Consider the following 25,849-nt stretch of genomic DNA (forward strand, 5'->3'; position numbering starts at 1 on the left):
GCTGTGGCTCCACAGGACTGGCTCCATCAGCAGCTCACAGATGGGGTAGATACTGGGGTGGGGGCTACTCAAGGCCCTGAATCTGGGCCTGAGTTGGTCAGCCCAGGTCCTCACCAGAGCTGCCACCCTCCCCAGAGGGGTGGAGTCAGCTCTCCCAAGCTCAGCCCTGCAGCTGCTGTGGGCGGGAGGGCAGGGCCGGTTCGGCACAACACTTGGCCATCAACATGGATTTAGGTCGCAGCCCAGACCATGGACATCCACACGGCCTTTGCTGGTAACACAGGCCATAACATCAACACAGACCCTGGCCTCAGTAGGACCATGGAGCCAGACATGGCCTTTGGCAGCAGCCCGCGCAGGACATCACCATGGCCTCAGGTGGCCGTGCAGGATCCTCATATTGGCCTGTTCCTCACTGCCATCACATCTCCAATTCCACCTCTCTCCAGCACACGAACTTCTACGATTCTCTTTCTCTCCCATCTCTCCATCACATGTTTGTTCATCGTAGTGATGCTCACAGGGCTAGGGATTGGTTTTGAATTTATTATTTACTTTTGGGGTACTGGGGACCCAATTTAATTCCTAACATATGCTAGAGAAGGATTAGACCACTGAGCTCATAGCCCCAGTCAAATTCACATTTCTGATTTGATTAGTACAGTAACCATGCAAGTCACTATATTCAGCTCAAGAAGACATCTACAAGATGTTATCTCTTAGAAATCATTTACTCAGCCGGGTTCGGTAGGAAGGCCTTTGATCCCAGCACTCAGAAAGAAGACGCTTATTCATCCAGAAAAAGACTCACTTTGCATGTGAGTGAGAATACACAAGAAATGTTGGAAAGAAAGATTAAGAATCTGGGATTTGAGGCTGGAGACATGGCTCAACAGTTAAAAGCACCAGCTGGTGGACCAGAGTTCAATTCCCAGCACACCAGGTGGGAACTGTACTCCAGTGGATTCTGACTCTTCTGCCTTCTCTGGACACCTGTATTCATGTGCATACCTACATATCCCACACATGCACACACCACATACATTCACTTTAAAATAATAAAAAATGAAGTGTAAAGAAGTAGGACTGAGCTTTCTAACATTAAGCCAATTTCAGTAAACAGAATTTGTGAGTAATTTTCAGTTATAAAAATGAAGATAGGTAAGTTGGAAGAACCGTGTAACTGCAGAGTACAGCCTGAATGGAAAGACATAACAAGCAAATTTTGGACACCACAAACATTACGTCTTCAGCACTACACAGCCCATTGTTTCCAAGGGGAATGATCTTCAAAAACCACTTTCCCAGGAACTGGACCCTGAAACAGTCTTTAATTTATTTGCCAAGAGTAGGAATTTGCTGAACTATCAACAGTTTGTTTATGTCTGCTTGTTTGTTTGTTGAACTAGACATTTGTTTTTAATCAAGATTTGTTCAAAGTCCCACAAAAAGACAGAAGGAACATTATCTAAAAGATAAACAAAAGCCATATGACTAAAAATTAGAGTTTCAGATTATATTTTTGTAAGCCTCCCTTTCATACACAAACAGAAGTGGTCCTCAACCTTCCTAATGCTACGACCCCTTAATACAGTTCTTTGTGTTGTAATGAGTCAACTATAAAATTATTTTCATTGCTACTTCATAACTGTAATTTTGCTACTATTATGAATCATAATGTAGATATCTGATATGGAGACGGTCTTGAGCGACCCCTGTGAATGGGACATTAGAGTCCCCAAATGGATTGTGACCCACAGGTTGAGAATCACAAACAATGCTAGCTAGTATTTGAATAGAATGCTACCAATTTGAAACACTGTCTAATCAGTTATCTCAGCTGATCCACTCTTTATTCCTATTTATATATGCCTAATCCAAAGTTGGTTAAAAAAAAAAAAGAATATGGACTTTGAAATAGAATGATCTCAATGCCAAACTCTAACACTTTCTCCACAGGCATTTTTTTCTGTTGTTTCTTTTTTTGGTTTTTTGTTTTTTTTGTTTTTTTTTTTTTGAGACAGGGTTTCTCTGTAGTTTTGAAGCTTTTCCTGGAACTAGCTCTTGTAGACCAGGCTGGCCTCCCATCCACAGAGATCCACCTGCTTCTGCCTACCAAGTGCTGGGATTAAAGGCATGTGTCACCACCACCTGGCTTAAAATATGTAGCCCAGACTGGTCTCGAACTCCTGATCCTCTTGCCTCCGCCTCCTTCAGTAAATCTTACCAGCATGCTCCACCACAACCAGCTTACAGGCATTTCTTAAACCTCTACCAGCTTCACTTTTCTCATCTGTAAAACAGGGACAATGGGCCTATGTAATGAGGCAGTTTTAAGATTCAAGTCTTAAACATGCTGAGTAGCCATCACACAGTAGGTTCTAAAGAAATGGTAGATATATAACATACTGCAGTGGCAAAAGTGGAGACTGATTTAATAAATATCATAAACTAAGTAATCAAGCTGAACCCAAATTTCATTGCTATACTACTGCTAACAGACACAGGACAAATTCTGGGAAATGAACAGAGAGGAGAGAGAAACCAGCCCACCCAGGTCAGCCATTAACCATGCTTGCTGTTCTTTCCAGAGGACCTGTGCTTGATTCCCAGCACCTACATGGAAGCTCACAGCAGTCTATAGCTTCAGTTCCAGAGAATCTGACACCCTCTTCTAGCTTCCATGGGTACTGGGTATGTATATGGTGCACAGACATACATTCAGGCAAAACATCTATATACATAAGTAAAATGTATATTTAAAAAATTCTAAAATAAAAAATGCATCCCCAGAGACCCACAGCCAAACATTAGGCTGAGCTCAGGGAATCCTGTAGAAGGAGAGGAAGAATTGTAAGAGTCAGAGGGGCCAAGATACCATAAGAAAATAGCCACAGAATCAACTAAGCAGGGCTCATAGGGACTCAGAGACTGAGCCGACAACCAGGGAGCCTGTATGGATATGACCTACCTCCTTTGCAAACATATTATGGTTGTGTAGCTTGGGGTTCCTGTGGAACTACTAACAATGAAAGCAGGGGCTGTCTCTGAATCTTTTGCCTGCTTTGGGACCCTTTTCCTCTTACTGGGTTGCCTCGTCCAACCTTACTATGTGGGGATTGTGCCTAGTTTTATTATAACTTGGTATGTCATGTTTTCTTGACATCCCTGGAGGCCTGCCTTTTCTCTGAAGGGAAAGGAGGAAGAGTGGCTCTGGGAAAGAGGGGATGTGGAAGGGAGGGACTGGGAGAAGAGGGAGGGAAGGGAAACTGCAGTTGGGATGTAATACATGAGAGAAAAATTATTCTAAAAAAATGCATCCACAAAATTCCTCTCTATTTGACAATCTAACAATAATTGATAGCCGGGCGGTGGTGGCGCATGCCTTTAATCCCAGCACTCAGAAGGCAGAGGCAGGCAGATCTCTGTGAGTTCAAGGCCAGCCTGGTCTACAAGAGCTAGTTCCAGGACAGGCTCCAAAGCCACAGAGAAACCCTGTCTCGGGGGAAAAAAAAATCATTGAGGTATAAGTTCCATAACTAAACACAGAGTTTAGAAATTTGAAATGTACTTTTAGGCCAAGTGGTAGTGGTACAAGTCTTCAATCCCAGCAGAGGCAGAGGCAGGCTCTGAATCCAAGGTCTACAGAGTGAGTCCCAGGACAGCCAGGGCTACACAGAGAAATCCCATCGCAAAAAACAAAATGAGAAATGTATTTTCCTAAATATAACCCCAGAGCACAGACACTGAGAGAAACAATTAATAAATGGGACCTCCTGAAACTGAAAAGCTTCTGGAAAGCAAAGGACACGGTCAACAAGACAAAATGAAAGCCTACAGAATGGGAAAAGATCTTCACTAACCCCACATCAGACAGAGGTCTAATCTCCAAAATATACAAAGAACTCAAGAAATTGTACACCAAAAGATCATCACATAATCCAATTTAAAAAAAAAATGGAGTACAGATCTAAACAGAAAACTCTCAACAGAGGAATCTAAAATGACTGAAAGACACTTAAGGAAATGTTCAACATTCTTAGTCATCAGAGAAATGCAAATCAAAACAACTCTGAGATTCCATCTTACACCTGTAAGAATGGCCAAGATCAAAAGAACTGATGACATCTTATGCTGGAGAGGTTGTAGGGAAAAGGGAACACTTCCGCATTGCTGGTGGGAATGCAAGCTGGTACAACCCCTTTAGATGCCAGTGTGGCGATTTCTCAGAAAATTAGGAAACAACCTTGCTCAAGACCCAGTAATACCACTTTTGGTATATATCCAAAGGATGCTCAATCATGCCACAAGGACATGTGCTCAACTATGTTCATAGCAGCTTTGTTTGTCATAGCCAGAACCTGGAAACAACCTAAATGCCCCTCGACCGAAGAATGGATAAGGAAAATGTGGTACATCTACACAATGGAGTACTACACAGCAGAAAAAATGACAGCTTGAATTTTGCAGGAAAATGGATGGAGCTAGAAAACATTATTTTGAGTAAGGTAACCCAGACACAGAAAGACAATTATCACATGTACTCACTCATAGGTGGTTTTTAAACATAAAGCAAAGAAAGCTAGGCTACAAACCACAATCTCAGAGAACTTAGACAATATGGACACTAAGAGAGACATATATAGATCTAATCTACATGGGAAGTAGAAAGTATAAAAAGACAAGATCTCCTGAGTAAATTGGGAGCATGGGGACCTTGGAGGAGGATTGAAGGTAGAAGGGGAGAGGCAGGGAGGGGATCAGAGAAAAATGTAGAGCTCAATAAATATCAATAAAAAATGTATTAAAAGAAGAAATGTATTTATCAAAAATAAACAAAGCTGCCCAGACCTGGTAGCCATAGTCCTTTTGTAATATTAGCTAGTTGAGAGGCCGAGGCAGGAGGATTCACAGGTTCAAGACCTTGCCCAGCTAAAAAGAGCCCAAAGACAGCCCAGTCAGCTTAATAAGACAAAATTTCAAAATAAAAAAAACAAAAACAAAAAAACGTGTCTTAAGCATGGTGGATCATTCCTATAATCCCAGCACAAAGGAAGCTGAGGCAGGAGGATTGAAAACTGAAAAACCAACCTCATAGGTTGTCCTCTAACCTCCACTCACACACTACAATATTGACACAGACATACACATATACAAAATATTTACAATTAAAAAAAAATAAAGGGGGAAAGGCTGGAGCGAGAACTCAGCTGTTAAGAGCACATACTGCTCTTACAGAGAACCTGAGTTTGGGTCTCAAAACCCACAGCAGAAGGCTCTAACTCCAGCTCCAGGGATTCAATGCCTTCTTCTGATTTCCAAGGTTATATTCCTTCATGTGTACACACTGACACATAGACACATAAAATTTAAAAATAAATCTTTTTATTAAGCTGGGTATATAGCTCAGTGGTGGAGTACCTCCTACTAGCATTCGTGAGCCCGAAGTTCAATCTCTAATATCACAAAAAACAATAAAATGTTTCCAGATTAATCCCAGGGCAATTTTAAAGAACCTAAACATTCTTAAGTGGAGTTAAGGGCAGTGCGGGGGAATAGGGGGGAAGCACAAGAATCTAGGTGTGGTGGCTCTACCTACAATACCAGCCCTTAGGAAAGGGAGGCAGACACACAGTGAGAACCCTGGCAAATGAAGTAAAAACTTCAGTTAATAATCACAATTAATTCTTAGTTTTACCAATCTCAGATCTTTCTTTCCCTTTTTCATTTATGCCATTTAGTCCTATCTCTACCCTTAACAAAGTTATCTCCAATATATTCGTGTTTATGTGTTCTTACTCATAAGGACACATGTATACATATATGAGCAAGTCAGTGACATACAGAGACCAGAACATGTTGGGTGCCCTGCTCTGTCACCTGCTGCCTTAATACACTGTCTCTCACTGAACCTGGAGCTTGCTGTTTGTCTGCTAAGCTTCGTGTCTTCTGCTCTCTGTGCTGGGGTTACAGATGCCCATGGACACACTCGGTTCTTTTCTTCACATGGGCGCACACTTAGGTCCTCTACCCACTGAGTCCTCCAATATATCCCTTTATTTTTCCACTCAACCCTTAAGCTCATGTCTCAGTAGTATTCACACTTAAATTTTTCAATTAAAATTACATCATTTTCCACTATTCCCTTTCCTTCCTCTAATTCCTCCTGTGGCCTGCTCCCTCCACACCTTGCTCTCTTACATTCCATTCTTTAAAAAAATAAAAAATAAAAAGCTTTAACTTGAACTGGGCATGGGCGCACATGCTTATAATCCCAGCACTGAGGAGGTTAAAGCAGGAATGTTTGCTACAAGTTTGAGGCCAGCCTGTGCTACACTGAAAATAGCAGGCCACAAAGAGCTACACAGTGAAGACCCCGTCTCAAAAAACAAAACAAACAAACAAAAAAACAACAAAAAACAAAACAAAACAAAAAAAAACAACCCAAGGGACTGGAGAGGTGGCTCCAGAGGACTCAGGTTTGGTTCCCAGCACCTATATGATGGCTCACAACCATCTTTCACTCTAATTCCAGGGGATCCTATGCCCTTTTCTTACTACAAGGTACATATGTGATGCATAGACATACATGCAGGCAAAGCACCCATACACATAAAATAAAAACAGTATGATTTGCTTTTTTCTAAAGAAACAAATTTTAAAAGTCCTATTAACTACATTTAACACCTAATAACAGTCATAATTTCAAGTAGATCATATCACTGCCTAATTTATAAACTTTCAATGGCTCCCAAAAGTTGACAAGATCAAGCCTAAATTCCTCAATATGACTACTGATGGTGTTCACTGCCAGACTGGTTATTAATCTTACCTCCTCACAGTCCATAACTATATCAAACAGGTCTTCTCAGGCCCACAATCAGACACGTTTACCCCAATCTCAGTATCTTTGGTTTGTACTGCCCTAGTCTGAAAAACATCCTCTTTCTTCCCACCAGCTCAAATTCCACGCCTTTAATCCCAGCACTTGGAGGCAAAGACAGGAGAAGACAGGAGAATCTCTGTGAGTTCAAGCCCAGCCTGGTCTACAGAGTGAGTTCCAGGACAGGTTCCAAAGCTACAGAGAAACCTAACCAAAAAAAAAAAAAAAAAAAAAAAAAACTTGGTCTTGGTCTAACTGCCTTGGTGAAGTTCTCAGACAACGCTGAGTAAACCACAGACTCGCTTCCAGACAAATCCGCGGCACACAGGCTTCACTGGACACTCAATGAACTGCCAAAGGACTCAAATGTACATTTTTCCATAAGGGAAATTATGCAGTATTTAAAACTGTTTTCCTCTAAGATATCTTTTTCTCTTATCTGCCTTTAATGTTCCATCTTTTATAGTGATATTAGATGTTTCTCATCCTCATGTCCTTATTTGGAAAAAAAAGAACTCTTAAAACGAGGCTGGTTTTTGAGCCACTCGTCTATATACCTCATTTCGGGTTTATACACAGCTCACTACAGTTAAGGAACTGTTTCAAAACTAAACACTGTCTCCCCAGTTAGAATTTTAACAGCCATGTGTGGCACTTCTTTGGTCTTTTGTTTGTCCTATATTAACTGTCCCTGGGTTGAACACAAAACCAGTACTATAAATGAAACAAATATATGTAAATCCTGGCTTTAAAATCTGATGTGACACTAACCAAAACCAGAAGTGAAGTCAGTTCAGTGTCCTCATCTTCTCTCCTCCCCGAACACAAACTGCACATTTCCAGATTATTCCTGTCACCTCACAAGATCACTAACTTCACTCCACTAACTTTTATTTATGAACTAAAATTTTATCTTGGTTTCTTCAGCATCTCCTCAGTCTCTCTCCCTGACCCTTTAACTGTCTCACTACTTCTCATCTATTTTTTTAAATATTCCTTTTCATATTGGGGACTGAAGCTCAGTCAGACAGGCACACACTCCACACCCCAGCACCATATCGCGCGCGTGTCTTAGCTAGGGTTACCTCTGCTGTGACGAAACACCATGACCAAAGGTAACTTGAGGAGGAAAGGGTTTATTTCTCTTATATACCCTAAACCATAGTCCACTGAGGAAAACTAAGACAGGAATTTAAACCTTGTGGGAACCTAGAGGCATGAGCCATCCAAGAGTGCTGCTTATCGACTTGCTCCTTCCTCAGGGCTTGCTCAGCCTGCTTTCTTATAGAAGCCGAGACCACCAGCTCAAGGGTGCTGCACCTACAACAGGCTGGGCCCTCCCCATTAAATCACTAAGAAACCACTCTACAGACTGACCTACAGCCTGATCTTATGGAGGAATTTCTCGGTTAAGATTCCCTCCCCTCAGGTAACTATAGCATGTGTCAAGCTGGCATAAAACTAGCCAGAACAGTACGTGTATGTGTGTGCTCTTGAGAAATCTGACCAAGCATAGGCCCCCAGCATGCTAAGAAAGCACTCTACTACTGACTGAGCTGCACCCAGTCTCTCAAAATTTTTTATGGTTACTTTCAATTGACTTTAGAATCTAACCTCAAAAGTGTTAGCTAATTATCAGTCAAGTTCCTACAGAAAAGACTTTGAAAATGTCCAATCTTATGGAATTATATTAAGAATATTTCATGCTGCACTACTGTACAGCTATGGCAGAAAGCACAAAAATTAACTGCCTTTAATCTCAGCACTGAGGAGGCAGAGGCAGGCAAATCTTCTTGAGTTCGAGGTCAGACTGGTCTATAGAGCAAGTTCCAGTACAGCCAGGATTACACAGAGAAACCCTGTCTCAAAAATCAAAAAAGACTTAACCATCAGTAGACTATAATGTTTCTTTTTGATTTTTGTTTGAGAAAGGGTCTCCCTGCATAGACCTCTAACTCACAAACCACCTGCCCTAGCCTCCTGTTGGGATTACAGTCCTATGTCACCAGGCTGTCTTAAAACAGATTTCTATTTATCACTCAATTATAAAATGTCTACTAGCTTATGTGCACTCAGACTCAAAGAATGTACACATTAGTACGCCTTTCATACAGAAAGGAAGAATAACTGTCAATAAAGTTTACCTACAGTCTATAGCTTTAAGACTTATTTTTATGTGTATTGATGTTTTGCCTGCATTTATGTGTGTGATGGTGCCAGGCTCCCTAGAAATAGAAGTACAAACGGTTGTGAGCCGCCAAGTGTGTGCTGGAAATCAAACCCGGGTCCTCTAGAAGTGCTCTCAAACAGTGAACAGTGAACCATCTCTCCATTCCCCTCGCTTTAAATAGATGTGACTGGTTGAAGATTTTCGTTCTCTTTTTGGGGAGAGTTGGTATGGGAATATGTATTTGTTTGTGTGGACATGTGCAAATGTTTGTGCAAGTGGAGGTCAGAAGCCAGCACTGTCTTTCTGCGATTGCTCAACTTTCTCTCTTTTTGGAGACAGTCTATGATTATGTAGCTCTTAGCTGGTCTGGAATTCAGTACACAAACCAAGCTGACCTCGATCTCAGAGATTAGCTTGCCTCTGCCTCCCAGTTTACTAGGATTCTTAACAGTGTGTATCACATGTCCAGTTTACTTCATTATTTTGACACAGGGTTTCTCACTGAATTTGCAACTCATACATGCAGCTGGCCAATAAACTTCAAGGATCCCACCGATCTCCACCATCCCTGTGCTGGGGTTAACTACACATACTGGGCTTTTACACTGGTGTTGGGGATCCTCAAATCCTTATGCTTGTATGGCTGGCACTTTACCAACTAAGTTGTCTCTTCAGCTCCTATTTTGTTTTTTGTTTTATTTGTATATGAGTTCTTGTGTATGTCGGATATACACATGCCACAGCATGTATGTGGAGGTCAGAGCGCAACCTCGGATGTAGGATCTTTTACCCTGTTTGAAACACAGTCTCATTTGCTCATACAGAATCTGCTGGCAAGCATCTGGGGACTCTCCTATCTCTGCCTCCTATCTTGTACAGGCTTTATACAGGTTCTGGAGATCTGAACTCAGGTCCTCACACTTGTGTGACAAGTGCCTTACCCATTGAGATGTCTCCTAGTCCTATTTTTTTTGTTTGAGACATGGCCTTGTCATATAGCCCAAGCTAGCCTTTAAACTATGATCCCCATTTCAGCCTCCACTCTAATCCCAGTTTTGAGATTACAGGCATATATCACAACATCCAAGGGCTCAGAAAAAAAAAATCAAATAATAATGATAATCTAAATAGGATAATACCTGGAATCTCATTTTAGTTATCCAATCAGAACATTTTATACAAGCACAGACCAACCACCTTTCCCAGTAGAAACTCTGCTTAGTTCTTCACCTGTAATGGGTTTCTTTTTTTCTTTCTTTTTTTTTTTTTTTTTTTTTTTTTGGTTTTTTGAGACAAGGTTCCTCTGTAGCTTTGGAGCCTATCCTGGAACTAGCTCTTGTAGACCAGGCTGGCCTCAAACTCACAGAGATCTGCCTGCCTTTGCCTCCTGAGTGCTGGGATTAAAGGCATGCGCCACCACCACCTGGCTGCAATGGATTTCAAAGGAGCTTGTGCCTTATGGTACCATGACTGAACTTTCAAACTTTCATACAAGAACAGTCTATTATTTGATGCACTTGGTGCATTCCTACCTTTTGGATTAAAGAAAATATTATGTAGAATTCTAGTTTTAAAAAGGGATCCATATTAATAAGCCTAAAATATTAAAATTGCTACCTATGTATAAGCAGTTTTGATGATGCTCAATTACCAAAGACTCTACTGAGAGCAAATGTGGTGACGGATGTAGTAAAGCATGCCTGTGACCCCAGCATTTAGAAAGCGGGGGCACACTGGAGTACAGCCTGGGTTAAGAAAAAAAAAGAAGCAGGGGCTACTGAGATGTTTTAGTGGGGTGGGTAAAGCTGCTGCTGTATGAGTATGGGTTCCTCAGCACCCACATTAACGTTGAGAAGGTTACCCCAGCCCAAGCAGAAGAGAGAGACTAGCAGATCCCAAAAGCTGCTGACCAGTCTAGACAATCACTGAGCACCATCTTCAGTAAGAGAACTTGTCTCAAAACTAAGGTGGATTATGGAGGAAGATATCCTAGGCTGCGCATGACAAATGCACACACACAAAAACACCCCCTCTACTGAGACCCTACTATGTATGGTGCTCACTGAAATAATCAGAGGGTATTAAACAACACAACTTCTGAACACAAATTTCCTATCAAATCAGACAACTAAGTTATAGGCTAGCATGGGCGTTAAAACAATGGCTCAGCAGCTAAGAACGCTAGCTGCTCTTCCAGAAGATCAAAGTGTGGCTACCAGTTCTCATGACAGGAAACTCAAAACTGCCTATAATTCCAGCTCCAAAGGATTCCATACTCTCTTCCAACCTCCAAGATCACTTGAACATATGTTACAACACTGGCACACAGAAACAAAAAATAAAATAAAAATAAAAATTTTAAAAAGATACAAACTAGCAGTGGTAGCACAGGTCTTTAATCCCACAACTCAGGAGGCAGAGGCAGGCAGAAAAACCCTGTCTCAGAAAAATTAAAAAGTGTGTGTGTACGTGTGAGAGAGAGAGAGAGAGAGAGAGAGAGAGAGAGAGAGAGAGAGAGAGAGAGCGAGCATAAATTAACCAAAAATATGACAAGTATTATAAGCTGTAAGTTTTTTGAAAGGGCCAGCAAGATGACTACATGGGTAAAGGTGCCTGCTGCCAAGCCTGGTGACCTGAATTAGAACCCCCAAATCCACATAAAGGTGGAAGGAGAGAGCTGTCTCTGCACCTCCACAAAGCTGCCCTTTGACCACTACATATGCACTGTAACATTCCTACATACATCACATGATCATAGGAGCATACGAGACATACATAAAAAATAAGTGGTTTGGATTTTTTTTTTAAAGAGGAACAGCAAATGGGTACAGAGAGTTTCTACTAAGTCTGAGTTTGGTCCCCAGAACTCAAGGACATAAATATACCTCCAAGTTGTTCTCTGGTCTCCATACATATACTGTGATATGCAAATGTGTGCATACACACACACACAATATATGTAATGTTTTTTATTTTGTTTTTTGAGACAGAGTATCACTATGTAACTCTGGCCATCCTGGAACTACTATGCAGACCAGGCTGTACTTGAACTCACAAGATTCACCTGCCTCTGCCTCCCAAGTATTGCAATTAAAGGTGTGTACTACCCAGTTAATAAATGCAATCTTTAAAAAGGAAGCAGGGGGAAAGCACTGGTGGTGCATGCCTTTAATTCCAGCAATCAGGAGGCAGAAACAGGCAGATTTCTGAGTTCGAAGCTAGCCTCTTCTATGAGTTTTCCAGGACAGTCAGGGCTATACAGATAAATGGGGGGGGGGTATTTTTGAGAAAGAAGCTTTTGATCCAACAAGATATTAGCATTAAGACAAGCCAATATGATTTACCAAGAACATAAGGAATATCAATAATACCATACAGAAAGGCATTTTTTTACTTTTATTACATTTTTATTTATTTACTTTGTATATATGTATGTGTGTTCATACATGTATATCTGTGCATGTTATAGCATACATGTGGAGGTCAAAGGACAACTTGTAAGAATCATTTCTCGCCTTCCACCACATGGGTCTCAGAGACCAAACTTGGCTGTTAGGCTTGGTGGTAAACACTACCTGTTGAACCATCTCACCAGCACAGGAGACAAGAAATTTACAAAAGCAAAGTCAAGATAACATCAATTAGAAGAAACAGCTGATTAACCCTACCCCACTCCCCCAGATAGGGTTGCACTGTGTAGCTTAGCCCTGACTATCCTGGAACTCACTCTGTAGACCAGGCTGGGCTCGAATTCAGAGATCCACCTGCCCCTGCCTCCCGAGTGCTAGAATTAAAGGTGTACGTCACCATTGCCTGGTGATACAGCTGATTCTTAATGGATGAAAAATATCTAAAGAATAAAACAACGTGAGAGAAAAAAAACACAAAAGATGACACAAACAAAGGTGCTAACTTTGGAATATAATCATTAAATATTTATTAAATACCTGCTACATGTCACACTGTGCTAGGTATTAGGGATGCACATATTCGAGAAAACAAATGACGTCTTTGCTCCTATGGAGTGTAGTAGGAAAACAGATACTAATCATGCAAGCAGGTATATCATTATAAATCATAATAGGTCCAATGAAAAAAAAGCAACAGAAGCCAATAATAGGGAATAACGGGAAGGGACTAGCAAGACAGGGTGATGAGAAGTATCTCTGATACTCAACGTAAGCTTAGGCACTTGGGAGGCAAAAGCAGGTGGATCTGTGAGTTTTATGCCAGCAAAGAAAATTCCAGGATAGCCAGAGTAACAGGGTGACTCTCTCAGAGAAGAGAGGGGATAAAGTCCATGTAATAATAATTTAAGAGGATAAAAAGAGCTGCAGCTAGATAATCATGAGGACCAGAGTTCAGATCCCAGTACTAACTTAAAAAGGTTTCATACACACCTGTAACTCGAGCCCCAAGAGACCAACACCTCCTTTTGGCCTTTGTACAATTCGTATGGACACACACACACACACACACACTCACAAAATTTTCTTTCTCAAACATACAAAGATAAACAAATCTTTAAAAAGAAGAGTGCAAGGTCAGCCTGGTTGACAGAGTAAGTTTAAGTTTAAAGCCTGGCAATTTAAACACTGTTTCAAAATACAAGGTGAGGTCATGTTCAATCCCGAGCACAAACAAAACCAAAAAGGAAAAGGAATGGTAGGTTTTTTTAAGTTTTGTGCAAGTTTTTAATAACACACGTTTAAAAACATGACTTGTCCAGGGCATGGTGGTACATACATATCTATAGTTCTATAATTCTAGTACTCAGGCAACTGAAGCAGGAGGATAGTCATTAGTTCAAGGCCAGTATGGGATACACAGCAAGTTCAAGGCTAGCTGGAGCTGGGGTGGGGGGGAGAAAAAGAGAGACAGACAGAAACAGGGGGGGGGGGAATTGGCAGAGCATTTACCTAGCACATGTAAGGCCCTGAATTCAATCCCCTGCAACACACACACACACACTAATAAGTATTTCCTCAGCTATACAGGGAGTCTGAGGCCTGGGCTATATGAGACCCTGTCTCAAAACTCAAATAAATAAGACTGTCCAGAAAAAAAAAAAAAAAAACACAAAGAGAAGTGCACAGACCAAGTATGAAGTTCTTAAATAACAAACTAAAGTGACAGTAACTTTGGATCACATACAAAGAGGAGTGGCCCAAACAGTAAACAAATACAAAATATTATACTTAAAAAAAATAAATAAATGCTAAGTATGGAAGGAAAATGTGCAAAAAAAAAAAATGAGCTACTAATTCTTTGGCATTGAGGCAGCGTCTCTGGGAACTACGAGAATAAATGGAAACAGCAGCAGCATGCCTACCTGCTCACTGCAACTCCGATTTTGATATGGTATGTTCAAGTTTGTTCTTTTAAGATGTCCCCAATACACCAAAGTGTAATGAAATAAAGATTCAACCTGCCTGACCTCAAATATACAGTCTGCCCCTCACAGGGTCTGGTTCTGAGCTCAGCTCCCTCATATATAAAATGAGGATAATAACTACTTCATAACCATGAAGTAAGCTACTATAATTTTCTCCCTACAGTCACCCAAAATGTTGAGTAGTCTGGAGGGTATTTTAATTTAATTATTATTTCCTAATAGTATATGGAGGGAGGACCAACGATTGATGCTAACAGAAGTTTCTATTCTCAGAGAAATTCACAGATGGAAATGGAAAATTGTACAACAGAAATAAAATGGGGGGGGGTGAAGTAGAAATGTGGCTTCTTCTAAATTCTAGAAGCTCTGCGAGGAAGGCTTCAGCATTTCCTAATACAGAGAAACCTGAGCTAAAAGCAATTTGAGTCAAATTCGGTGACTCAAGAAAGTGTAAGAAAAAAAAATCAAATCACCAGATATCTTCCTAGCAAGTCACAGTTTCTAGCCAATGTATCCTCCTTTTTGTGTGATGCTGGCTAAAATAAATCAGAGATCGGCAAGGAGGATAAATTGGCTACAGGTGGGAAGGGAACGCAACATTTCACAGCATCCCTACCCTTAAGTATTTGCGGACATGGTATGCTAATTATAACATTTTAAGCATGTATTATGTATACAAGCTACATTTCAAAGGAAAACAAAAAGTTAGCAAAAAAGAAATCCTTTTGCCTAGAACTAAAATCTACTTCCTCCCAAATGTAGTCATCACTTCCTCTCTTATGTGCACTATTAACTATGTAAAATTTCCTTATTTCCTACCAAGTTGGCATACGGACTCTCTAGCATTCATTTTGATCTCCCAGCACAAAATCTAAGCACAGAAACCTCCCAATCTTCCTCGGAGTCAATCTGTTATCAATTCCTTAAAGAAAAGTTTAATAAAGGTAGTAGTGACTTCACAACTATACAACACTGTACCTCTGCCAAAGCTCAAACTATATACCTAACACTGGCCAATTTTATCACATACAAATTATATATCAATAACATATACATTCATTCATTCAGCAAATGAATTTATTGAGTGTCTAATATGTGCACCAAAATTTATAACAAACTCTTCAGGTTGGATTATCTGAGTCCTACAAGTAGCATACTTTACTTAGTTGATACTGTCCCAAAACTGCTACATGAAAATGTTTCAATTTCTGGATCCTGAATGTCACCCTCAATGGTGGCCTCCTCAATGGTGGCCTCTACTGCAGGATCATTACCACCTTTCTACCAGCTCCCATTATAGAGATGAAATGTATGACCGACTTAATCCAACCATTGTTTTAATACAAATGTTTCCAACATAAGCAAAGCATTAAGCACCTACTGTATACAGTACATATTTTTATGTAGTCTTTGTACCAATGTTTTGGATTTTTGTTTTTTGTTTTGTTTTTTGAGACAGGATTTCTCTGTAGCTTTTGGAGCCTGTTCTGGAACTAGCTCTTGTAGACCAGGCTGGCCTCAAACTTACAGAGATCCACCTGTCTCTGCGTCCTCCCGAGTGCTGGGATTAAAGGCTTGTGCCACCACTGCCTAGCTTGTACTAAAATATTATCACACCTCCAGCGCATACTAACATTACTCTAGGGTCCAACTGTGTGTGACCCAGTGGCTGACTCAAAGATCTAGAAATCAAGTTTTTTGTTTCCCAAGAGAGCATACAATTGGAAGTAAATGTGGAGCAAACATGGTTTCAAATTCCAGAGCCTCCACTTACTGGTTATATGCATGGGCTTAGAATAATAGTCACTTGTGAGTTCTGACCTTCAGTTTGCTCAACTAGCACTTCACTGACTTGTAGAGTCTATATAATATACTCTCCGCCTAGCAAGATTACTGAATAGCAGCTCAACATTATTTGCTACCTTTCTTGGTCTTCAGGCTTAAAATAAAAAAAAAAACAATCAGGAAGGCTAATTAACAATCCATGTTATAGGAGATAAAGTAGAGAGGGCAAAACGGTTTAAGAGCCTTTCTTGCTCTTCCAGTAGACCAAAGTTCAGCTTCCAGCACATATGTCAGGCAGTTCAGAACCATAACTGCCTATATCTCTAACTCCAGGGGAATCTGGCCTTAGAGAGCACTTGAACTCATATGAGCATTCCCATGCACAGGCACACAATTAAAAACAAATAAATCTTTTTAAAATCCATGTTATTAATGGATGGTCAGCTGTGAACCTATACTTCCTGCCTTCACAGTCCAATTCATCTCTTACCCATCCCACTATTTCTAGTTTTTCAAACTTTAGTTGCTATGTTTAGAAAAGTGATTTAATTTTAGAAACCTGGAAAATTCTTCTGAGTAAATTGAGCAAAACCTTAATCTGCCCCAGGGGGAAAAGTCTGTGCAAAACAATTATTTCTAACAAGAGAAGAATTTTCTATGGGGGTTATAGACTTTAACCACACAAATGCCACCAAAACTGCACACACAGTGACAGAAAGCAATCTGGAACACACTGCAGATTTTCCAAAAGGAAATACCCTCCCCTCATCTAGGGTTGCTAAATCTTCTAGGTGATCTGAATTCTTCCCGGCTCCGTCACTAGTCCAGATCCTTAAACCAGAACCACAGCAGTTGGTAAGACGAAATACCCTGGACAAACCCCACTTCTCAAAAAATATCCCCCGGCTCGGCAGGGAGGTCCAGAGAGTATTTGCTCCTCGATGAACAGAAAAGCCACCACGAGGCGCTCAGAAGCCCAATTCTTTCCCCCAAGGTCATTCAAGTCAGTGAAGACGGGGCGACGGAGAATCTGCAAGCTTCCCGATGAAGAACACTGCGGAGATTTTTTTTTTTTTTTGGAGGTGTGTGAAGGGGGATGGGGGGTGCCTGCTCTCTTCCCCTCTCCCACCCCGAAGTGTGAGCACCCGCCTCGGCATTTCCGAAACAAGCCACAACAAGCTCTGCAGTGTTAGGAAAGGGGCTGACGCGATGAAGAAACAGATGCTCCGAAGCAAGATGGGTCTCTCTCGGGCCGCGGAGGCTCCGGCGAGGTAATTAGCCGAAACCGCAGGCACCTCGGAGAGGTCTCTACCGGGCTCCGGGCTGCGGAACCCCCCAGTCCCGCCATGTCCGGGACGCCGGCTTTCCCCTCTCTCGTCGCCTCGCCAGCCGCAGGCCAAAAGCGGCTCCCGAAACCGCACTTCATTCCTGCGCTTCGGGAAGCCATGGCTCCCTTCCCCGGCGGGCCGCGCTGCGGAAAAAGTTCACCGCGGCGGCGGGAGGGGGCCGGCGGCTGCCCGAGTGCCCCTGCAGATTCCACCATTAATTAGTCCCCGGGACTGCCGACTGGCAACTTAAACAAAGCGAATGCCTCGAATTCCTTCCCGGGCCGCGGCGGTCTGGCCGCGAGCGAGACGGAGCAGCGCGTCCCGCCGGCGGGAGCCGCGCGGGCCGCAGTCCCGGCCGACAGCTGCGGACGCCCCGGGGCCGCCGCGGGCCTCTCTTGCCGCGTCCCCCGCGCGCCCGCCGCGTCCCGCACACCGGCCGCGGCCCTTCCTGTCCGCTCACTTCCTTCCTTCCCTCCCGCCGCCCCGCCGAGCCCGGCGAGGACCCCGACGCCTCCCCGGGCCGCCACGGCCGCGCTCGCCCTCACCCGGCGTCTCCTCAGTCTCCTCAGAAACGTCCCTCCCCCTCCTCGGGAGAGGGAAAAAAAACCCTCCGGAGTCTGTCTCTCTCCCTCTCTCTCTCTCCCTCTCTCTCTCTCCAACTCCGGCCACACTCTCCCGGGCTGGCCCACCGGAGACCTCCCCTTCCCGGCTCCGCTTCCACAAGCCGCGCGCACTCCCCACCGCCCCCGGGACACCCCGGCCGAGCACCCACACACACACACCCAAGCCGAGCCCTCGGGCCGCCCGCCTGGCCGCGCTCCCGCCGCCTCACCTCTGCAGCTCCGGCCCGCGCTCCCCGCCGCCGAAAGATCCGGCGCTCCGCTCCCGGCGGCCGGCGCCTGCTCCGGCTCCCCGAGACTGACAATGAGGGGCGGGGCCTGGTGTGGCGTCAGCGTTCCGGGGGCGGGGCTGAGTCTGTGTCACGCCCTCTAGGCCTTCCTTTGGGCCCTCCCACTTCCAAACCCAGAGGGTTTGAATCCAGCCAAGTTTTCCTTGCTTTCCTCGGTAGGTACTGGGCTCCGAGGGAAACCTGACGTGGAAGGCAAGACTGGATTCAAGAGGAACGCTCTCAGAGACGTTCGGAGTGTGCCGTGAGACCATCCATACAAAGAGATTAGCCCAGAGCCTGAAATGGAGTAATCGCTCAACAACCACCACTCCTACTTAGGGAGTGTGGAGAAGGAACTGGGCGTGGCTCAGAGGTCGTGAGTTCTAGTCTCACTAATTCTACATTCATTCCTCGTGAGCTGCCAGGAAAAGTCCTTTTCTATCTATAGTCCCTATTTTCACCTTCTTTCAAATGGGAATCGGCAGTGGCCAGATGGTCTCAGAAAGTCCCACCAACGCCTTCCAAGTGCAAAGAACGAAGGCCCAGAGAAGGGTCAAAGGACTTCGAAGGTAGCCCAGGACCCACAGCCAGCAGAGTACAGGCCTACAGTCAGAGACGTTCTCTCTGTGGACGCCCTCCCACGCGCTGGCACCCAGCAGCCTGCACAAGCCGGGACACAGATGGACTAGAGGCTGCTTCCGCTCTGACTGCCGCAGTATGGTTGGTCTCTGGAGACGCCTCTTGTGTAAGCTCTTTATTGCCTATGGAACAAAGGCCAAATCCATGGCCTGGTATGCTCGCTTCCTACCTTCATACACACACTCCCTAAGGTTTACCAAAACTTCCCTCGGGCACACCCACTGCTTTCCCACATCTGGCCTTTTTTGTTCATGCTCTCTCCTTGTCACCTCGTCTTATGTGCCTGTCCTCCTGGCTTCCTCCAGGCAAAAGCCTGATGGCATTGGCTTGAGCTCTCACAGGACCACGGATACATCATAACTTGTATCCTGTTGACCTCCAGCTGGGTGTGGTGGTGGTGGCACATGCCTACAGTCCCAACACTCAGGAAGCAGGTGCATTACTAGTTTGAGACAAGCTGGGCTAAGACTAAGAAAATGAGCCTAAAAAAAAAAAAAAAAAAAAAAAAGATGCCCGTCATGGCCAATGCCCACTAATAGACAAACGCTGAAGCAGACGTAACAGGAGGATCATGAGTCTGAGTCTGAGGCCAGCCTGGACTACCCTTTGGTGTTGGGGCCGGAACTCCGTGGGTACAGTGTTTGTCTAGAATGCCCAATGCTCTGGCTAAAATCACGGGCACCGCATAGACTGATGTGGTAACACGCACCTGTCATTCCAGCACTCAGGAAGTAGAGACAGGGAAAGCAGAAATTCAAATTCAAAGCTGGGCATAGTGGCCAATGCCTTTAATTCCAGCACTTGGGAAGCAGAGGCAGGCGGATCTCTGTGAGTTTGAAGCCAGCTTGATCTAGATAGTGAGTTCCAGGACAGCCAGAGCTACGTAGTTAAAACCCGTCCAAAAAAAATTTTAAGTTCAGAACTGGAGAGGTTGCCCAGTGGTTAGAGCATTTTGCAGAGGACCCAGGTTCAGTTCCCAGCACCTACATGGCAGCTGACAACAATCTGTAACTCCAGTTCCAGGGGAATCTAATGCCCTTTTCTGGTCTTTGCAAGCACCAGGCACTTACATACATGGTACGCATACATACATGTAAGCGAAACATTCATTCACATAAAGAAAATAAATAATTTTTTGTGTTGTTTTGGGGGTTTTTGAGACAGGATTTCTCTGTGTAGCCATGACTGTCCTGGAACTTGATCTGTAGACCAGATTGGAACTCAGATAACTGTCCACCTCTGCACCCAGAGTGCTGGGATTGAAAGTAATAAAATTTCTAAATTAAAATTAAGGCCATCCTCAGCAACATAGTGAGGTTGATGTCATTCTGGGCTACCAAACATCCTGTCTTTAAATAAAAATAAATAAATAAAATTTCCTATTTGTTTCTTAGTTATTTCTGGCCATGAGAACCTAGGCATGTTTGTGGAACTCAGGTTGTGATGCCATAAACCCATTTCCCAGCTCTTAGGAGTTTACTAAAGCCTCAGTCCCTTCACCCATGAAGTGAGAATAATTACAAGGTCCTGGTGCTATTTGTTTAATCTGGATTTAGCAAACCAGCTCAGTGGTGGAGCACTTGCCTAGCAAGCACAAAGTCCTGGGTTCAGTTCCTAGCACCAAAAGCTTAATTCATCAATTAAATGTGGTAAGTCGAGCAGAGTGACATTACATGCCTGTAATGTCAACACTTGGGAAGGACTGTTTGTGTCTCTCCTGGGCCACACAGCGAGATGCTGTTTCAGGAAATGAGCAAGCAAAATAAATGTGATATTACATAGAAAACAGCAAGCAAAATAGATGTGATATTACATAGAAAACACCAGGCGCGGCATGGGTTATAATTCTTATTTTCAAAATGACCACTGTCAGTGGTATTTTCCAGCTTCTAACATCACATCCTTGTGATGATTCACCCAGTCACCAGATGTGTGGTACAGGCCGGTAACCCCAGGAGTTCAAGGCCAGACTGGGCCATGTGACATTATTAAGACCCTGCCTCAAAAAAGAAAAGAGAGAGAATGAAGAGAGGAGAGAAGAAGAGAAAAAAATCCGTCCGATCATTTCACAGGAGAAGACCTCAAGGGTTTGACATAGGAAGAGGTTTACTGAAAGTGGCCATTGGAACAGACACCAGTTCCCCAATCACCAGACCCCAGGTGGATTCTGCAGGCCCCAGGTGGCATGCCTCTCCGTTGACAGTTGCAAGTTCTCTCTGCAGGTTCTTGCAGCAGAGAGACCTGTTTCTGCTCCATGCCTACTCACAGAGAGATGGATATGTATTAGGCTGCCCTTGGCTGCCCTCCTTCCCAAAGAACCACAGCAAGGCCCCAGGCATTTCCAAAACACCAGCCTGTGGGAAGAGGGGGAAGAGCTTTGGACTTCTGATTAATTTCCTGTGTTGCAGAAAGGCAAATAACTGTCCTGAAATGCCTGGGCTAATCCCCAAGGACCCCTAAAAATTGTGCTTTATTTTTAGAACTAGGAGATTCAAAACTGTTACTTCCCATAAAAGTAAGCATGATCACAGAATTGTTTCAGGCACAGAGAGGGCCTTTCCTGTGTCCCTCTATCTGCTAACACTGACTTAAGACACAGATGATAGTCATTCAGAAAGGAAAACCAAGCATAAACAGGGAAGGGTCTGGAGGGTCTCTGAAGTGTGTATGACCCTATCAATCACTAGCTCATTCAAGGCAAAAGCTTTGGAATGAGATAGTTCAGGAGTCAAATTATAACACCACTAGTTATTGGTTATAAAACCTCAGACCTGCAAATCTCTGCACCCCAGTTTCTCATCTGCAAAATGAAAACAATAATAATACCTACCTCCCACCATGGCTGTGACAGATTGAATGAAATAATGTGTGGAAGAACTCAAAAGCTCAGTGCTCAGTTCATGCATGAAAATGGTGGTTGGTTGCGTGTGTGCATGTGCACATGTCATGAATGTTATTGGTAACGGAACCCAGGGCTTCATGCATGCTAGGCAAGGGCTCTACTATTGAGCTACATCCCTAACCTGCTGCTACTGTTTCACCAAGTCCTTCCAATAAATCTCCCATGTACTGGTCTCTGAGCTGGAAAGACTCAACAACAGTCCTGCCCTCAAGGAACCCTTAGTAGAATGAACAGGGTGGATTTCCATGAATAGGCAGGGTAGATGTCTGCTGAGTGTTCTCAACTATGAATCACAAGTCATGGAATCGCAGGTGTACGTGAGGCCTGCGCTTTATAGTATATGCTTAGTCTACATATAGGGGAAAATCCGGAGGCAAGAAGAAAACACTAGAAGGACTTTCCCCCTTGTTTTCATTCTTTTGCTTTTCCTGTGTTCATGTAGGAACTTTCCCAAAAAGACCCAACTAAATGCCAAGGGGGAGGAAAGAGGGTGAAAATACAGCAGCAAGACACATCTGTGGAGGGAATCTGTGCTAGGTGTGTATAGTGCCACAGAAAGTCTCAAAGGTAGCTGGGTGTGGTACCACACGCCTATAATTCCAGCACTCCAGAGGCAGAGGCAGAGGCAGGAGGATCAACTCAAAGCCAGCTTAGGTACAAAAGACCCCTTTCCTAAAACAAGAAATAAAAAGTTCTGCAAACGCCATCTCATTTTCTGTGGGGTTTCGGTAAACATTTCTAAAGTTGGAATTCTTTGTCCAAGACCCAAGATCCCAGCAACCATATATTCATTCATTCACAATATAAAACTTCAACCCAGAGAAAAACTAAGATTTGAATTTTAGGAGCTGGGACCACACCTCCACTGCAGAGCAAAGACTGAGCCTTTGCAGGGCCTGCCTAGGATTTGATGCATGACAGATATACAAGTGTTGGGGGGTGCGCATGGCTAGGGAAGGGCACAAATCCTCAGCTTACCAACCTCAGTCTCGACTCAGTCCATCAATTCAAATATTAGTCCCTTCTGGAAACATCCTCAAAGGCACACCTAGAAAAGATCTGGGCCTCCAGTACCCCTCCCTTTTGGAAACATCCTCAAAGGCACACCTAGAAAAGATCTGGGCCTCCAGTACCTCAGACACACTGACACATAAAAATTAACCCTTACACTGTGGGGTGTCCTTCCTCCCTCCCAAAGACTAGCAAGCTGTCCGCTCTTGTGTCTGGTGTGCCTAAACTTGCACTTTCGTTTTCCCTCAGTGATATCTTCCTGCCATTTAATTTTTTTTTACAAGCAGCACGTATTCCTCTGTCATCAGAAAATAAGGCAATAAAAGCATATATAAAAAGAATGTTATCCAAGATAGAGTTGGCTCACCTTTGTTGGTTCACAAACAGTAAATTATAACGCAATAATGAATGGGGCCGGGAGCAAAGTCTCACAGGAATCGTGGAAAGTGAGAGTGGGGAGGAATAAAATCACCCTCCGTCTGCCTGCCAGCCTCCAAATCGCATGGTTTATGTCCTCACGTCCTAGGGCCCCCACCGCTACACTCATTTCTCTCATTGTTCTACCTACAAGCACCTTATGGACCCTTTACTCATAAACTAAATCGCCATGAGCGATGAGGGCTCTAGCCCAACTATCTCACAAGGCTATAGGAAGCCTTTATTGCTCTTTTTAAGAAAACCAGGCTTAGAGGTAGGGCAGGTCAGAGAGGCAGAGTTAGTTATCTAAAATCACACATTTACTTGGACCGAAACCAAGAGCGGAGCTAAACCAATGGCTGGGTCCTTGAGGTTGAGGACATAGCTCGATGGTAGATGGCTAGTGTACACAAGGTTTTGGAATCCATTCTCAGCACAACTCTCCGCCTTCAAACGGGCAGGAGAGCTTGAAAAAGTCACTAAATTCTTCATCAATTCCCCCACCTCCTTAGGATAAAAACATACAACGACACTTTATGCAAATTAAGTATTTTGTATGTTGGAGTGGAAAAGAAATCCATTATCCCAGCCCTCTAGGGACTGGGTGTCACTCATCTCTGGCTCTCCCGCTGCCCCCTCCTCCATCAGCGGTTATCTCCAGGACTGTTTAACCCCTGTTAGCACATACTTAGGACCATCTTCCTTGCACAAACCCGTTTCATTCCCCTCCCCACCCAGTCTGGGACCTCCTTGAAGACAGGAACGATGCTGATTCATCCCTGGTGCTTTTCTACCCTTAATGCAGCATCTGGCACGCACGTCTCCATTCCTTCGCTCTTTATTTCACAACAAATGGCTGAGTGTTTAACATGTGTCAAGGCTACACAGTCTGCCCTTTAGCAAAAGTCCCTATCTTCCTGAACTTTGGGACTTCTGAGGTGGAGAGACAGGGCAACGAATATAATTGTTTAATGATATTAGAGCTAAGTATCACACAAGGAATCAGGCCATATGCTATGAGGGATAGAGGGACACCAAGTGGGGTCCCAACGGAGTCTTGGAGAGCTGGAAGACTCCTTTAAGAGGACATGGGTTGGAAGCGCAGAGAAGTTAAGGAACTTACTTGAGATCACACAGCCGGTAAGGGGGAAAGCTGGGACATAAGCTGGAGAATGACTGATTCCAATGACAGTGTTATACTAGAAAGCACCTCCCTTTTGTGTCCTCCATTTTTTTTTTCTTCCTTGCAATTAGTGAAAAGGGATCGTGGTCTGCCCATCGCAGTAACCTCCAGGTTCAGAACTGCTTTTGAGGTCTCCGCCATCAAGAAACTAAATCTCTGGGTGCCAAGAACAAAGTTAAGACTCGAAAAGACACCCGGAGTCTAACGTCAGCAGGTCCAGCAATTTCCTAGCGGTGTTTCAGACCACTCACATACACACCCTCAGCATGTCGCCCCCTCCACGAGAGCGCTAGGCCGGAGCCCTCCCTCCCTGAGACCCGGCAGGCGCAGTGGCGCCTGCAGGATCCCGGCCACGCGGCTGCCGCACTGGCGCAGGGCTGGGGCTGCGGCAAGGGCGCGCAGCGGCGGTGACAGCTCGCTGCAGCCTGGGACACCGCGCTGCAGCAGCTCCGGCTTTTCCCACCCACGGGCAGGGCGTTCCCGCCAGCCAGCTTCCTGCAGCCGAAGGCCGGGGCGGAGGGCCCCGGGGCCTGGCAGGCCGGGTTCCTGGCTTTCTCTGCGTTTCCTGAGCCGGACGACCGGGGGTTGGGACCCGCGGCGCAAAGCTCCTTCCCCGGAACGCGGCCAGGAAGCCGCGTCCTTGTGAACTCCGGGTCCTCCTCTGCCAGGAACGCGCGGGGAGGGGGGTGGTGTGCGGTGACGGTCCTTGCACCGGGGCGGGAGGCCACACACTTATCCCAAGGAGGCAGGGCCCACAGTGCGGCCAGATTCCAACCCCCTGATGTCAGCCTGTTAACTCCATCCTTCGGATGAGAACACCGAGGCTGACAAACGAAGGGCAAGCGCCAGGTTGCGCGTGAAGATCCGAGAACTACTTAGAGGATGTACTCTACCTCAAGTCGTCCTGTTTATCACAATAGACTTTACCCACTGGGCCGGGAATCGAACAAGCAGAGGTCACGTGGGCTCTTCATCACACGCCTGGCTAGGAATTTGACTTGAGGCTCCCGTTTCCAGACCTCAGGCCATTCCATTCATTACACTGCCTCCTCGGTCTAGTTCAGTAACCCAGAAAGCTAGCGCCTTATGTCTTTTCTTACGAGTTCACAGAACTCGGCACAAAGCAGTTAACTCGAAGAAGATTCTGGACCCTGGCACCCAAGCTAAAACTTGGGGCATCAGTCTGACTCTTTCCACAACCTTAAGAACTAGTAAAACTCAACTGCTCGGACTTTTTCTGATCATGG

The 25,849-nt window shown here is 44.3% G+C and overlaps 1 protein-coding gene and 1 long non-coding RNA gene across 7 annotated transcripts in view; one reads left to right on the forward strand and one right to left on the reverse strand.

Moving 5' to 3' along the window:
* Positions 1-18,496, reverse strand: part of Luzp1 (leucine zipper protein 1) — a 92,651-nt gene extending 74,155 nt beyond the window's left edge. For 4 of the 6 annotated variants that reach the window (XM_085690474.2, XM_085690473.2, XM_085690471.2 and 1 more), the window contains exon 1: positions 18,394-18,496. The gene's annotated coding sequence lies outside the window, so the exon portion shown is untranslated. Of the gene's footprint in view, positions 1-2,227; positions 2,285-18,393 lie in introns of those variants that run through there. The other 2 variants (XM_048443259.3, XM_085690475.2) reach the window with 1 other exon arrangement.
* On the forward strand, positions 17,087-20,469 carry LOC146894114 (uncharacterized). The gene is made up of 2 exons (XR_015002194.2): positions 17,087-17,504; positions 18,631-20,469. It is a non-coding gene; the product is annotated as an uncharacterized LOC146894114 (long non-coding RNA).
* The last annotated feature ends 5,380 nt before the right edge of the window (positions 20,470-25,849 follow it).

Source organism: Myodes glareolus, chromosome 6 (assembly GCF_982192425.1).
Source record: "Myodes glareolus chromosome 6, mMyoGla1.1, whole genome shotgun sequence".
NCBI lineage: Eukaryota > Metazoa > Chordata > Mammalia > Rodentia > Cricetidae > Myodes > Myodes glareolus.